Source organism: Mixophyes fleayi, chromosome 4 (assembly GCF_038048845.1).
Source record: "Mixophyes fleayi isolate aMixFle1 chromosome 4, aMixFle1.hap1, whole genome shotgun sequence".
NCBI lineage: Eukaryota > Metazoa > Chordata > Amphibia > Anura > Limnodynastidae > Mixophyes > Mixophyes fleayi.
The window spans coordinates 63,648,667-63,663,478 of NC_134405.1; the positions used below are offsets into that span (position 1 = coordinate 63,648,667).

Consider the following 14,812-nt stretch of genomic DNA (forward strand, 5'->3'; position numbering starts at 1 on the left):
CAATTGCATATACACTTCTTAGGAGGCGTATCTGTTGCACATGCTATAGAGCAGGTGGTGCAAACACTCTCTGATGAGGATGACTTGTCGTAAATCAGGCGCATATGCTGCTAATGTGTACGACTCTGCATATGGGTGTAACAACACTATTCTTTATACCTTTGGTGGGATAGAGAACCTTCCTGCACTTAGGGAATGGAGAGGGACATGCCAGGGCACAGGAATAACAATCCAATTCTCACTGGTATGCCTGCATTAATAGATCACTGATAATAATGATCCACTGCTAGCTTGCGTCATGGAAACATCAATAGAGGGAAATTTTGGGTGTGTTGATCAGATAATTCCTTAATTGTATTGTTCAATAAGATAAAAATGGATATACATTTCTAAAAATAAGTACTGACATGACATTAGAAAATTTTCTTTTCTCCTCCCAATCTTTTTAAAGTATATAATTGTGGAAATAACAATTCATATATGGTAAGACACATTACTAAGTAAAACACATATTCAAAGTTAAATATGGAACGTGCAACTATCAGCTTAGGTATATTTTAGTGACGTGCCTTACAAATTGAGAAACCTTTTTTTACATTTAATGATTACTGGGGAGATGCATATCATTGATGTTGTGTAGGATAATGATATGCAGACCTTGTGACAATGTACAGTGGTGTTCACGTTACATAGTACAGTAACTATAGTAACTATGCATTTAAATGAGAGCTAGATGAGACAGCTGTAAGAAAGAGGCTTCCGGGTCTAACTAGACACAGACCACCACACATGATTGACCCTCTTCCATTGACAACCAATTAGAAGAGAGCTTGAGCTGTGGGAAGTTCAAGCTCAGCCAATGTGGCTGCTAAAAGCAAAAGACCTGCTTCTGTGGAGAAGTAGTTGATAGTCGGAGGTGACAGAGAGAGGAGCCTTCAATGAGGAGGAATGGTGAGAAAGTCATAGAAGTTGAGAGAGAAGAACATACAGGGGAGAAATGGGGACCTATAAAAGGTTCAGTAATCTTACCTACGGACTTGGTGCCCAAGAAGGTGGTGATGAAGTTTAGGTCATTCAGAATTTGTCCTTCAAAAAGGAGGATCGCGCTTGACAGGGAGCAATGTCCAAACACAATATGATAACCAATGCAGTCTTGTGGCAGAAGTGGGAGGTTTTAGAGTTGGAATTTGGAGTCCCTAAGTCTTAGGAATTCCAATGAGTTAGCAACCTGAGACCAGCTTCCGTAGAGCCTGTTCATTAAATTGTGTGCCAAAACTTAATAACGGCCGCAACAATATGTCATGGACTGTATTAGTAGAAAAGTTTACAATCAACGGTACATATTTATTAAACCTTCTACAAAGGAAAAGTGGGGTGTTGCCTATAGCAACCAGATTTTAGCTATAATTTTCTATCATGTGCTAAATGATAGCTAGAATTCATTTGGTTGCTATGGGCAACATCTCCACTCTTCTTTTTAGAAAGTTTGATAAATCTACTCCAAAAGGTAAAAGTTCAGCCCAGCGAACACCAATGGGAGGTCCGATCTGGGAACTCAACCCCCTAGTGTGTCTTCTGGGATCCAATGTTACCAGTCTGTGAAGTTTTCACCCAAATCCATCAAGTAAAAGGTGCTGAACAGGCTCCACGGGTCAAAGTACACCAATGGGAAGTCCGACTGGGACCCTAATCTTCCTAAAACCTGGCCAAGATCCAACTGTATCACCTCTTGTTGGATTCATCCCAATCGGTGCAGGGGATTCCGAATGCAGGCTCAGAACAGCGTCCCTTGGTGAAAGTTCTGTCCAGCAAACACCAACAGGAGATCCAACTAGAACCCTAATGCTTCTAAAACCTGGCCAGGAGCCAACTGGACGACCGTGTGTTGGTTCCACCCCAATCGGTGCAGGGGTGTCCTAATGCATAACCGGACAGACAAACAAACAGACCAATGATTTTTATATATAAGATGTGGCAAACAGGTCTATTCCTGGTACCCCTTTTTTCTGTTATCTTTTGGTCTATTCCCTGCTTTCATCTGATGATCCAGGTAGTCTCTCTCTTTTTTCCAAGTTCTTGAGATTTCTCCTTGAAAAACCCTTGAATGCACTAGGGCCTACCTGACTGCTGGGGGTCACAAAACACAGAATTTCCATCTTCTTTTTTTATCTTTAAGGTTACAAGAAGAACTAACATCTGTCTGGTGGTAATAATGATGTCTGAATTCTATATCCAGCAGAACCTAGATGAAGACTCTTGTCCTATAGATTGTAAGCTTGCGAGCAGGGTTCTCTTACCTCTCTGTCTGTGTGTATTACTGTCACTCACCGGACCGTGAGTGCCTCTGCGCTGGTGCGTGGCTCCCTAGCCTTCCTGCCGGCACCTATCCTGAACCGCGGCCGTCCGCCATCCTGATGGTCTGCGCATGCGCAGCTCCCAAGAACTCTTGTGACTGTTGCTTTTAATCCAAATTGGTTGATCAGGCAACTCCCTATTTAAGGCACCTGTGTGCATTACCTCATTGCCTGATCTTGGAGTCTCATTCCCTGTGAGTCTCTGAAGGTGTTCCCTGTGTTCTACTAGTGTCTTCAGTTTCCTGCTGATTCCTCATGTTTCTCATCGCTGGTTTTCATACCCGCTACTATCTCCTGTGTACTACTAGTGTCTTCAGTTCCTGTGGATTCCCTGTGCTACTCATCACTGGTTTCCATACCTGCTACAGTCTCCTGTTTCCTGCCTGTGTCCTCAGCTGGACTCTGATTACCGGATCTACTCACCTGTGGTTCCTACACTCGTCTCTGCCGTCCAGCGTCTCTGCAGTTCCTGCATCTCCCTGTGGACAGACTGTTCTACTGAATAGCGGTATGCCTATCTGTTATTGACTTTCTCCGTTTACTCTGCATATCCGCTAGGACAAGTTTCCACGCTCAGCAGCGGTATCCATATCTGCTATAGACTGTTATTGTTACGCTGCATACCTGTTTGGAATTAACCGTACTACTCAGTCGTTATATGCATAACTGTGATTGACTATCCATTATTGGCCTGCATATCTGTGCTGAGCAAGTCTCTACCAAGCAGCGCCACACATACCATTATATAGACTTTGTTGGATACGCTGCATACCTATTGGGATCAAGTTCCTCTGTGCTCTCAGTGTCTGCATCCTATTATCTTTGTATGCTTCCACTCATCAACACTTGTACACCTCCTCACCTATTAAGCAGTGGTACAACTTGCTATACGCAGACCACTGACTTCCCCGCTACCTACCTGCACCTGGACAAGTCTTCTCACCATAAGCAGTGGTACAACTTGCTATACGCAGACCACTGACTTCCCCGCTACCTACCTGCACCTGGACAAGTCTTCTCACCATAAGCAGTGGTACAACTTGCTATACGCAGACCACTGACTTCCCCGCTACCTACCTGCACCTGGACAAGTCTCTTCACCATAAGCAGTGGTACAACTTGCTGTACGCAGACCACTGACTCCCCTGCACCTCCCTGCATCTACTCACGTCCATCCTGATCTCCGTGTTCAAATCTGCCTTTCCACTATATCAGCTAGTCGCTGATTCATTGACCAAAGATTGCTGCAAGTCACTGACTTTCCTATTATTTATTGGCATTCTCTCTCCATCTGCTGTGATATCTGTTCCGCTAGTCACCCCGCTACCAGAGGACCGTTGTGTGAACTTCACGACTCTGGTAAGCCCAGTCATCTGGTGAAATCCTGGGCAAGACTCCTAGTGCCCATGACAATTACCCAGTATTGCCTTATTAATGTTTGTTCCCAATTGTAAAGCGCTATGGAATCTGCTGGCGCTATATAAATAAATGTTGATGATAATGATGATGATGATCTTTTCTCTTTGTTGGATTAGTCTCCAGTTCTAATATCAAATACATGTGCTGAAATAAGTATTCTCCTGGTTGTGAAAAAAAAACTTAAGCTAGACTCCCACTGAACATCTGGTGTCATTGTTGGGTGAATGTTTGTCTGCCATCAAAGTTGTTGGGAATAAAAGAAACTTTTACGTCACACACCTTTCTGAAGTCACCATTTGGAAAATCTTTTTCTTTATCCAGAAGGTTTTTCTCTTCTTCTGCTTTTTTCTAATATGCCATCCAATACTGACTCCACTTGAATTTGCAGAGCTGAGTGGGACACCAAACCAAGTGGTCGCGTGGCCTGAGCCGCAACACCAGAGAGATTTGAGAACTGGGAGAGAAAGCTAGGGACAGAGAGGGTGTGGAACAGTGAAGTGAAAGGAAGGAGAAAGGAGAGAAAAGAGCTAAAATAATAATTTAGAAGGTAAAATGGATGCAGATAGAACAATATTGAATGAGTGGGAGAGTGAATATGAAAGTGAGGAAAGAGAAAATAAGGGCACACTAAAAAGGGAAGCAACAAAGAGGATGTGCGGGCAGAGAGAAAGAGATAAAAAAGTGAACTGACAAGATACCTTATGATACGTCTGTTGTATCGTATGAAATAACAGATTTTCCTATGCGATTGCTGTGGTTCCAAAGCACAACAGTTTTATTTGCAAAATATATAACAGGGCAAAATATTGCATGCATACGCCTGCGCGGTCAGTACCGACAACAAACTTCTATAAGAACGCTCTGGTTTCCAAAGCCAGAGGTGAACAATTATAAACTGTACAGTAATAAAAAGCAGTGATATCACACAGATACAGTATTATTGTCCACATCCATAGGTCGATGGGTCATTACCTTCCAAGAACTCACTGCTCCATTGGTTGATTCCTCTGGCAATTGTTTCCTGAGGTGGGGTCATCTTTCCATGTGTAGCCAGGTGTATATACTCAGGCTCCCTCCCCTGGACCTGTATAAACTGGTTTCTTTATGGCATGGGTGGAATTGCAATTTGGTATATGAAATCTAATATTAGTTATACCTAGCGTTTGCAATGTGTGAATGCTTCATAAATACTACCGGAAACATTCTTATCTGATTGTGAACTCTGTGTGATTATCATTTTGGAAACATTAAATACCTTCTTTACCATATTGTATTATATATAAACTAAAAGAAAATTGATCTTATTTTTATGCTATTGTTTACTAAGATAATTATTCAATTGCATATTAATCGCATCGCAAATGATATTAGTGTACAGAAATTGTTGATTACCACCTTCAACCACTTCTACACTTAGGAAGAGAAACAACAAAGAGGATGAGAGGACTGAGAGAGAAGGAGATAAAGACAGAGAAATGACAGGATACCACTTATGAAGGGAAGATGCAAATAGTGATGGCGTGAGTAAGAGTATAGAGGAGACATAAACAGAACTGACAGGAGTGAGAGAGAGAGTGACAGGTAGAGAGAGAAAGAACAGTCACATACGGTGACATTCTGAGGTAAATAATGGGGCTAAAAGAAAATATCAAGGTATTGAGCATAGCGAAGAGATAAAGTACGGATAAAGTGCAAAGACCACAGCATTGGTTGAATGGACTCTACATCATGACACAAGTGCACCACTTACCTCAGGAAGGCTGGACATTCAAGGCCTTAAAAAACAGGCTTTGGGCAGCCAGACATATAAATGAAACTGCACCTATCCCACATTGTGTAATTATTGTAAGTCCTGGCCAGGGGAATAGTAAAACTCAATAGGCCTCAATCTCCTTCGCCCCCCACATCCAATCCCTCGCCCAAGCCTGTCGCTACCAGCTACGCAACATTGCCCGCATCCGGCCCTTCCTCTCCCAGGATGCCACCAAATCTATCATCCACGCACTCATCATCTCCCGCCTTGATTATTGCAACCTTCTTCTTACCGGCCTCCCCCATTCCCATCTCGCCCCCCTCCGCTCTATACTCAATGCGGCTGCAAGACTCATCTTCCTTTCTCGCCGCTCCTCGTCTGCCTCCCCTCTCTGCCTTGCCCTACACTGGCTCCCCATTCCTTACAGAATCCTCTTCAAACTCCTGACCGTCACTTACAAGGCTCTCTCCCAGTCTACTGCTCCCTATATCTCTAACCTCCTCTCCATTCACACCCCTGCCCGTTCCCTGCGCTCGGCCAATGACCATCGCCTCTCCTCCACTCTGATCACTTCTTCCCACTCCAGAATCCAAGACTTCTCCCGTGCTGCCCCCCTTCACTGGAACGACCTCCCTTGCTCCGTCCGTCTTTCTCCCAATCTGTCCTCCTTCAAGAGGGCACTCAAAACTTACCTGTTCCTAAAGGCTTACCAACCTTCCACCTAACCTCTCCTCCACCTGTTCTTCCCCTCTCTCCTCCCGCCCCCCTGTTCTCTCCCCACTTAATTCAACTTGCTCCCTGTGTGCCTGAGATCTGTCTACCCTCCCTTAGGATGTAAGCTCATTTGAGCAGGGCCCTCTTCCCTCTGTTCTCCATACCTGCTCTTCTGCTCCGTCTTTACTGCATTAGCCTGCCTGGAGCCTCTGAAGTTTTGGTATTTTTTGTTAACCGTTTGTAATGTGTCACCTTGTTTAGTCTACTGTTTGTGCTGTGTACGGCGCTGCGGAACTCTTGTGGCGCCTAATAAATAAAGGATAATAATAATAATAATAATAATAAGAGCCACGGCACATTCAGTGTAGGGTGGTAGCCTCTGGGATGGGCCAGACTTTTATGCCATACAGTCCCCACCCCTTCCCCTCTTAGATGTGCCAGCTGGGTACGGACACGCCTGGGGTCTATTTTTTACTATAGCAGGAGAGCTCCAAATACATTGGAAATACATTGGAAACATGTCTAGGCTGTCTAATGCAGGGGCTGGTTGATGATTTCACTGCCCATTAATGAAATTATTTATTTTTATTACACAGTGCATTTTATTTGGAAATGTTTTGTTTCAGTAAAAGTATAAGACAAGACCCGATTTATGCCAGCTCTGAGTTAGTGGAGAAATTGAAATCCTTTTGCAGAGGGGAAGTGGTCATGCCCTCCTCACCCTTTTTTCCCATTACAATAATCTTAATCCACAAAATTAAATCTAATTTCTGCACTGCTCTGCAGTAGACGTATCAGTGCATCCAACTTTTCTCTGCTAACGTCTCCCCTCTGCCTGGGGAAACTAGTGTAAATCTAGGCACATTTGTGCAAATCAAGGCGCACAGCCAGTCAAAATCTATATTTGAGTTCTGCAGATATTCTAAAGTATGTGATCTTTACTGCAGCTTTGTTAAAACTAAAGCATAGTAACTAAACAGTCACTGATATGGGACAACAAAAATAGTTCTTTTCTGTCAAACATGAATATAAGTGTTATAAACAGTATTTCCATTACCTAAAAGCATGCAAGCCAATCACTGGCATCCATCAAGTTTTAGGTGTTTGTCTACTGTTCCTCCTACCTTCTTCATACTAGAGTGATGCAAGATAGCTGCACCACTATACAGCCTTACATATGGTAGCTTTTACCTCATTTCAGTAGTACATAGGCTCTTATAGTGGCTTCATTCATCTTGTGTTACAGACATTGCTATAATATGTTACACCAAATGTATTTATGTAGCAGATCTTCCCTGAATACAAAGCATTATCATTTAAACGGCTTTGCACCTGTCCTTTCTTTTGTGACAATGATGAAACAGAACACATGCTGAAACATATGTATTATATGATATGTGGGCAAGGAGCTAACTTATTTATTTTCACTCTGCAGAATGAATTGAAAAACATTATTTTCCTTCACAGGAAATTGAAAAGAGCTCCATCTAGTGTCCTCAGTTGCTAACTACTACTTGTATTTTTATGGTATGATTGTCAACAAATTGTATTGCTGAAGAGACATCTAATGTCACAAAATATGTACTGCAACAGCAACAAATGAAAATATTCTAAGATCTTGTAGTAGGGCTGTTACCTAATGTTTCTATATATCATTGTTTAAAAAATAGGACGAATAATGAATTCCATATCTGCAACATCACTCTTATCTGACCCTACCTCTCCTATGATAACACCAAAACGCTCATCCATTCCTTGATCACTTCTCCGCCTTATTTACTGCTATCTTCTCTTGACAGGTCTCCCCCACACCCGTCTTCAATCTATACTTTACTCTATACTATACTACTTGCTGCGGCAACAATTATCTTCCTTTCTCACTGCTGCATTTCTACCACCCCTCTCTGACAAGCCTTACACTGGCTCCCTTCTCCCTACAGAATTCTCTTCAAACTCCTCACCCTCAGCTACAAGGCCCTCTCCAATTCCTCTGCCGCCTACATCTCCAACATCCATACACACTCTTTCTTGCCCTCTGTGATTGGCCAATGACCACCGTCTCCCATTCGGTAACCTCGTCTCACTTCTGCATTCAAGATTTCTCCTAGGCTGCCCCCAAATCTGGAATGATCTCCCTTATTCTATCACACTATACCTTGGCCTGCATAGCTTAAACAATCACTTAAAACCCAACTGTTTATTAAAGCCTATCATCCCACTGGGTAACCACTCCCTTGCTGTCTTTATATCCCCTCTTCGTGTGCCTTTTTGTGGAGAGGGGCGTTGCAACGGCTGTGCCCGAGAAGAGGGCGAAGAAAGAAGTAGGAGGAAACTACTCACCATACTGGCGTTCCAGCGGTGAGTATTCTCTCTTTTTTCCTGCAGGTTCCGGTGGTGGGACCACCCTATTAGCAGAAACGCCGTTGTGTAGTGGGTGGCTTTCCATACATTTGCAAATGTGTGCAACTGAGACTTCTGCATTTTTATGTACAAGTAGAAATGGCAGCTTCTTTGCTGGCTATAGCAGTGTGCTGGGGGATTTTCTCTCTATTTGTTCCTTTTAGGATAACCCCACTTTTTAAAGCACTTCTGTATTACTTATGGGCAATTTTCAGGGTATAAAATCAATGCTGACAAATCTGAGACACTGGACTTTTATATCCCACAATCAGACAAATTACTGCTAGAACAACAATTCCCCTTCAATTGTCGACTTCAGAAACTGAAATATTTAGGTGTCTTCTTAACTAAATGTCATCACCAGCTCTTTCATGCCCCTTTGGATTCCCTGCTGTGACTCATCATCAAAATAAACTAGCGCATCACATAATTTCAGCCGCCACATGCCAAATCGCTGTGGAATGGAAACAAACTGAGCCTCCCTCCCTCCAGGCTATCGTCAATCAAACAGGGCATGTTCACCGTATGGAATTTATGACAAGCATAATCAATAACTCCTCTAAAATTTTTAATAAAGTATGGAACCCTTGGCTGTCCTTCTTTTAATACTACTCCTCCCTCCCATAGCACAACGAGAACCATTGCCCTCTAAATACCTATCCCCCCCCTCTCTGCAGTTTCAGCCACCTACTCCTCTTCTCCAACTATTCTTCCTCCCTTTTCCACCTTCTCGCTCTCATCTCCCCACTTCTTCTCTTTTATTTGTTTCTCTCCTTTTATTCACTCTCTCTTCTCTTTTCTCCTGTACCAAACCCCTTGAAAAACTATGGTCTCTTTAATTGGTTAATCCACATCTTCATATACTGTAGCTTGCTATATCTATGTTGATTTTGTTACCACCAATGATATGTACTTGTTGTTGATGTATCATCTGTTTCATATGTTGATGATCTTTAATAAATAAATCTTTAAAAAGGAAAAAAAAGAAAAGGAACTGATCTCTATGCCAAAACACACAGGCCACTCACACATGCATATTATATTTTACATATCCTCTGTTGTCACATATCCCTGTTGTCACATATCCCCTGTTGTCCCAAATGCCCTATTGTCACATATCCCCTTTTGGTCCTGTTGTCACATATCCCCGATTGTCACATATTCCCTGTTGTCACAAATGCCCTATTGTCACATATCCCCTGTTGTCACAAATGCCCTATTGTCACATATCGCCTGTTGTCACATATCCCCTGTTGTCACAAATGCCCTATTGTCACATATCCCCTATTGTCACATATCGCCTGTTGTCACATATCCCCTGTTATCATAAATGCCCTATTGTCACATATCCCCGGTTGTCACATATTCCCTGTTGTCACATATTCCCTGTTGTCACATATTCCCTGTTGTCACATATCACCTGTTGTCACAAATGCCCTATTGTCACATATCCCCTGTTGTCACATATCCCCTGTTGTCACATATCACCTGTTGTCACATATCGCCTGTTGTCACATATCGCCTGTTGTCACATATCGCCTGTTGTCACATATTCCCTGTTGTCACATATCCCCTGTTGTCACATATCGCCTGTTGTCACATATTCCCTGTTGTCACATATCCCCTGTTGTCACATATCCCCTGTTGTCACAAATGCCCTATTGTCACATATCGCCTGAAGTCACATATTCCCTGTTGTCACATATTCCCTGTTGTCACATATGCCATGTTGTCACATATCCCCTGTTGTCACATATCCCCTGTTGTCACATATCGCCTGAAGTCACATATCCCCTGTTGTCACATATTCCCAGTTGTCACATATCCCCGGTTGTCACATATCCCCTGTTGTCACATATTCCCTGTTGTCACATATGCCATGTTGAACCTGTTGTCACATATGCCATACTTGCCAACTTGCTGAAGACTTGCTCCTAGAGCCTGCCGCGGGAGGTGGGCGTGATGGGGGCTGGGCTCCAAAAATTTGAGTAATTTTGGCCCCACCTCGTGACATAATGACGCAAACGCGCCATTTGACAGTAGGGGACGGGGCCAAACGCCGCGATTCCCGGTGAATCACAGTGATTTGGACCTAATTCTGCCCACTTCACTAGGAAGTGGGCATAATTCTGCAAGATGCGGGAGATTGCCACACTCTCCTGGGAGTCCGTGAGACTCTCGCAAAATGCCACATATCCCTGTTAAAAATAAATTGTTCCTACCGCCTTGATGAGCACTGATGACCTCAGTCCGGGAATGGGTGGCAGCTGGCACAGCAAGAGTCACATACATCCTCTGCAGGGCCAGACCCCACCACATTCAGCAACAGACAGCCTCGCGATTGGGACCAAATGGTAGCCGACAGGGCACCACTCATCACCCCAACACTTCCAGCCCCCCCCCCCCACCCCAACTCTGCGAGTGCCATCACTAAAAAAATAGAAAATGTGATTCCTCCTGGCTGGCCTGGGCCTATATATATGGGAAGGCCTGGGGCTGCAGCCCAATCAGGCCATTGTTAATATGTAGCCCTGGGTCTCCACATTTCCCTTATCTTCGCACCTCATTCACTGACTCTGATCCTGTTAGATGCGCCTACACTCCTGGACACAGGTTCAGTTTGTTCTATTTCATTCACTCACCTCTCCTCTCTTTTCTAGTTATGGTGGTTTTGGGACACCCCCTGCACCTTATTGCCCTGAACGGCTATTCATTATTGTGTTTGAATTGAACTACAATGAAAATGGAGTAACTTTGCACCTAGGCAAAACCATGTTGCATTGGAGGGAGAGGCAAATCTAAAATGTGGGGATAGGTTTATAGTTGGGGTAGGGCATGTCCTAGATCAATCTTACATTTTTTACATTTCCATGTGAAAATAAAACTATCAAGTATTTGTGTGCTACATGAAACCACAGCCAGTATTTTCCTTATGTGCAAAATAATAAACTGATTTGCACCTCTTGCAGTGTAACATGGTTTGTCCAGGAGAAAATCTACTCCTTTTTTTGCCCTACTTTCCTTAATTGATGTGTTGGAGGCAGGAAAAGTGGGCAAATGCAAGGATCTGAGCAACTTTGACGAAGTTGTGATAGCTCGATGACTGAATTAGAGCATCTCCAAAAAGTCAGGACAACCAGTGACAGAGTCATGGGAGCCCAAGGCTCATTGATGCGGGTGGGGAACGAAGGCTAGCCCATCTGATCCAATCCCACAGAAGAGCTACTGTAGCACAAATTGCTGAAAAAGTTAGTGTGGGCTATGATAGAAAGGTGTCAGAACACATAGTGCATCACAGCTTGCTGCTTATGCGGCTGTGTAGCTGTCCAGATTGCCAATGCTGATCCCACCGCTGAAAGCGCCTACAATGGGCACATGAGCACCAGAACTGGACCATGGAGCAATGTAAGAAACTGGCCTGGTCTGATGAATCACGTTTTTTTTTTTTTACATCATGTTGACGGCCGGGGGAATGTGCGTCTCTTACCTGGGGAAGAGATGACACCAGGATGCACTATGGGAAGAATGCAAGCCCGCAGAGGCAGTGTGATGCTCTGGGTAATGCTCTGCTGGGAAACCTTGGGTCCTGGCATTCATGTGGATGTTACTTTGACACGTACTATTTACATAAACATTGCTGCAGACAAAGTACACCCCTTCATGGTAACGGTATTCCCTGATGGCAGTGTGGCAGGATAATGCGCCCTGCCACACTGCAAAAATTGTTCAGAAATGATTTAAGGAACATGACAAGGTGTTGACTTCCAAATTCCCCAGTTATCAATCCGATCGAGCATCTGTGGGATGTGCTGGAAAAACAAGTCAGAGTCATGGAGGCCCCACCTCGCAACTTACAGGGCTTAAAGGATCTAACGTCTTGGTGCCAGATAGAACAGGACACCTTCAGAGGTCTTGTGCAGTCCACGCCTCGACGATTCAGAGCTGTTTTGGTAGCACGAGGAGGACATACACAATATTAGGTTTTAATGTTGTGGCTGATCTGTGTACGTGTAGGAAGGGATTACTGGGGACACAAAATGTGCCTGATTGGATTTTTTTTTGTGCCATTGAAACCGGAATGACAGGTCTGGTGGCCCATCAGCTACTAATCAATGCAGTGATCGGTATGTTGGCTATCTGGAATCAGACGTGCCATAGGAAACAATGCTGAATTTTATGCCTTTAAATCACTTAAATTCGCCAACACCCACCGACAAGGGTGGTTTCAGCATGGGGCTGTTTTCTTCTAGGGGACCCTATTCCACTAGTGAATTGAGCCACATGTTTAACATAATATGCTGAGCCACACGTATCATAATATCATTTTGCCTTTTTTGCATAAAATCTGTCCAAATCTACATGACACCCACAGTTTTAAATATGTGCATCAGTTTATTCACACATACACTACATGGCCAACAGTATGTGAACACCCAGATATCACATCTATATGTGCTTGTTGACCATCTCATTCCAAAACAATGCGCATTAAGATGGATTTGGTCCCACCTTTGCTGTTATAACAGCCTCTACTGTTCTGGGAAGTTTTCCACTAGATTTTGGAACATTTGCATCAATTCAGCCACAAGAACATTAGTGAGGTTGGGCACTGATGTTGGGTGCTAAGGCCTGGCTCTCAGACGGCGTTGCTTTTCATCCAAAATATGTTCAATGGGGTTCAAGTCAGGACTCTGTGCAGGACAGTCATTGCTGAAACCCACAAAGTTGGAAACACATAGTTCTCTAGAATGTTATTTCATGCTGTAGCATTAAGATTCCCCTTTACTGGAACTAAGGGGCCCGGGAAAAACTATGAAAACCAGTCCCAGACCATTATTCCTCCTCCACCAAACTCAACAGCTGGCAGTACGCATTTGGGTAGAAAGCATCAGCCACACCCAGATCTCTCCACCAGACTACCAGCTGGTTAAGGGTGATTCGTCATCCAGAGAACAGTCTTCCACTGCTCCAGAGTCCAATGGTGGTGGGCTGGTATGCTTTACAACACTCTAATCTACGTTTGGCATTGCTCATAGTGAACTGAGGCTTGTGTACAGCTGCTGGGCCATGGATTTCCAAATCCAAGAAGCTCACAGACGTTTTTTACGTGATACACGCTTCAGCACTTGTCATTATTATTCTGTAAGCTAGTGTGGCCTCCCACTTTGTGGTTGAGCTGTTGTTGCTCCTAGACATTTCCACTTCACAATAACAGCACTTACAATTGAAGGGGGCAGCTCTAGCAGGGCAGACATTTTAACAAACTGACTTGTTGGATAGGTGGTATCCTATGACAGTGCTACATTAAAAGTCAGTGAGTTCTTTAGTACTACTCATTCTACTGCTAATGTTTGACTATGGAGACTGTATGGCTGTATGCTTAATTTGATGCACCTCTTAGCACTGGGTGAAATGGACAAACACATTAATCAGAAAGCTGTGTCCACAGACACTTGGCCTTGTAGTGTACTTCGCACATAGTTATAAAACACAGTTTTATCTGAATCCATGTTTTTGGTGTACTGTGAAAAAGCTCTGAGATGTGTCTGTGTTGAACCACAAACTCCGCTGTCCGGAACGGCAGGAAATAACCTCATTATAACTGAGAAATGAGAGAATAGGAGTCTGCTTCTCTCAATAACCACATCCCTTCCAGACAGTTACACACATAACCACCTGCCAAGCAGAGAAAAGTTACCATAGCACAAAAAGTTTTACTTGGTAATTTTACAGTGAAAGCAACTTCTTCTATGTCAACATAATGTGTATCTATCATTTAGGAACCTGGCTAACTGGGCACATGTCAAAGATCAAACCAGTGTATCATTGTAACAGGTTCACACTTATATCATCTATATAGCAACTAAACCTAAAAAATATTATAATATGTAGAGGAGATTTTGATATTATCTTGGACATTGGAATAGCCCTGTTTCCTCAGAAAATAATTTAGAGGTTGTATGCTGACATATACACACCTACGGGAGAGCTATGGATGGCGTACAATGCACATTTAAGGTAAGGGATGATTTCCCGGCAGAAAGTGTGGGATACATCCCTATTTGTTGTACAAGGGGGAATGTTTTATTGAGAAGGGATTGTCCAACACTGGACAACCATTAAAATAAGCTAAATGATATATATGAAATAACTACAATATTTATTGTGACAG

At 43.4% G+C, this 14,812-nt stretch overlaps 1 protein-coding gene across 1 annotated transcript in view; it reads right to left on the minus strand.

Annotated features, from left to right (window-relative positions):
- LOC142149878 (uncharacterized) overlaps positions 1-1,223 on the minus strand; it is a 56,549-nt gene extending 55,326 nt beyond the window's left edge. Inside the window, exon 1 of the mRNA XM_075205182.1 lies at positions 1,030-1,223. The gene's annotated coding sequence lies outside the window, so the exon portion shown is untranslated. The remainder of the gene's footprint in view (positions 1-1,029) is intronic.
- Between the last annotated feature and the right edge of the window lie 13,589 nt (positions 1,224-14,812).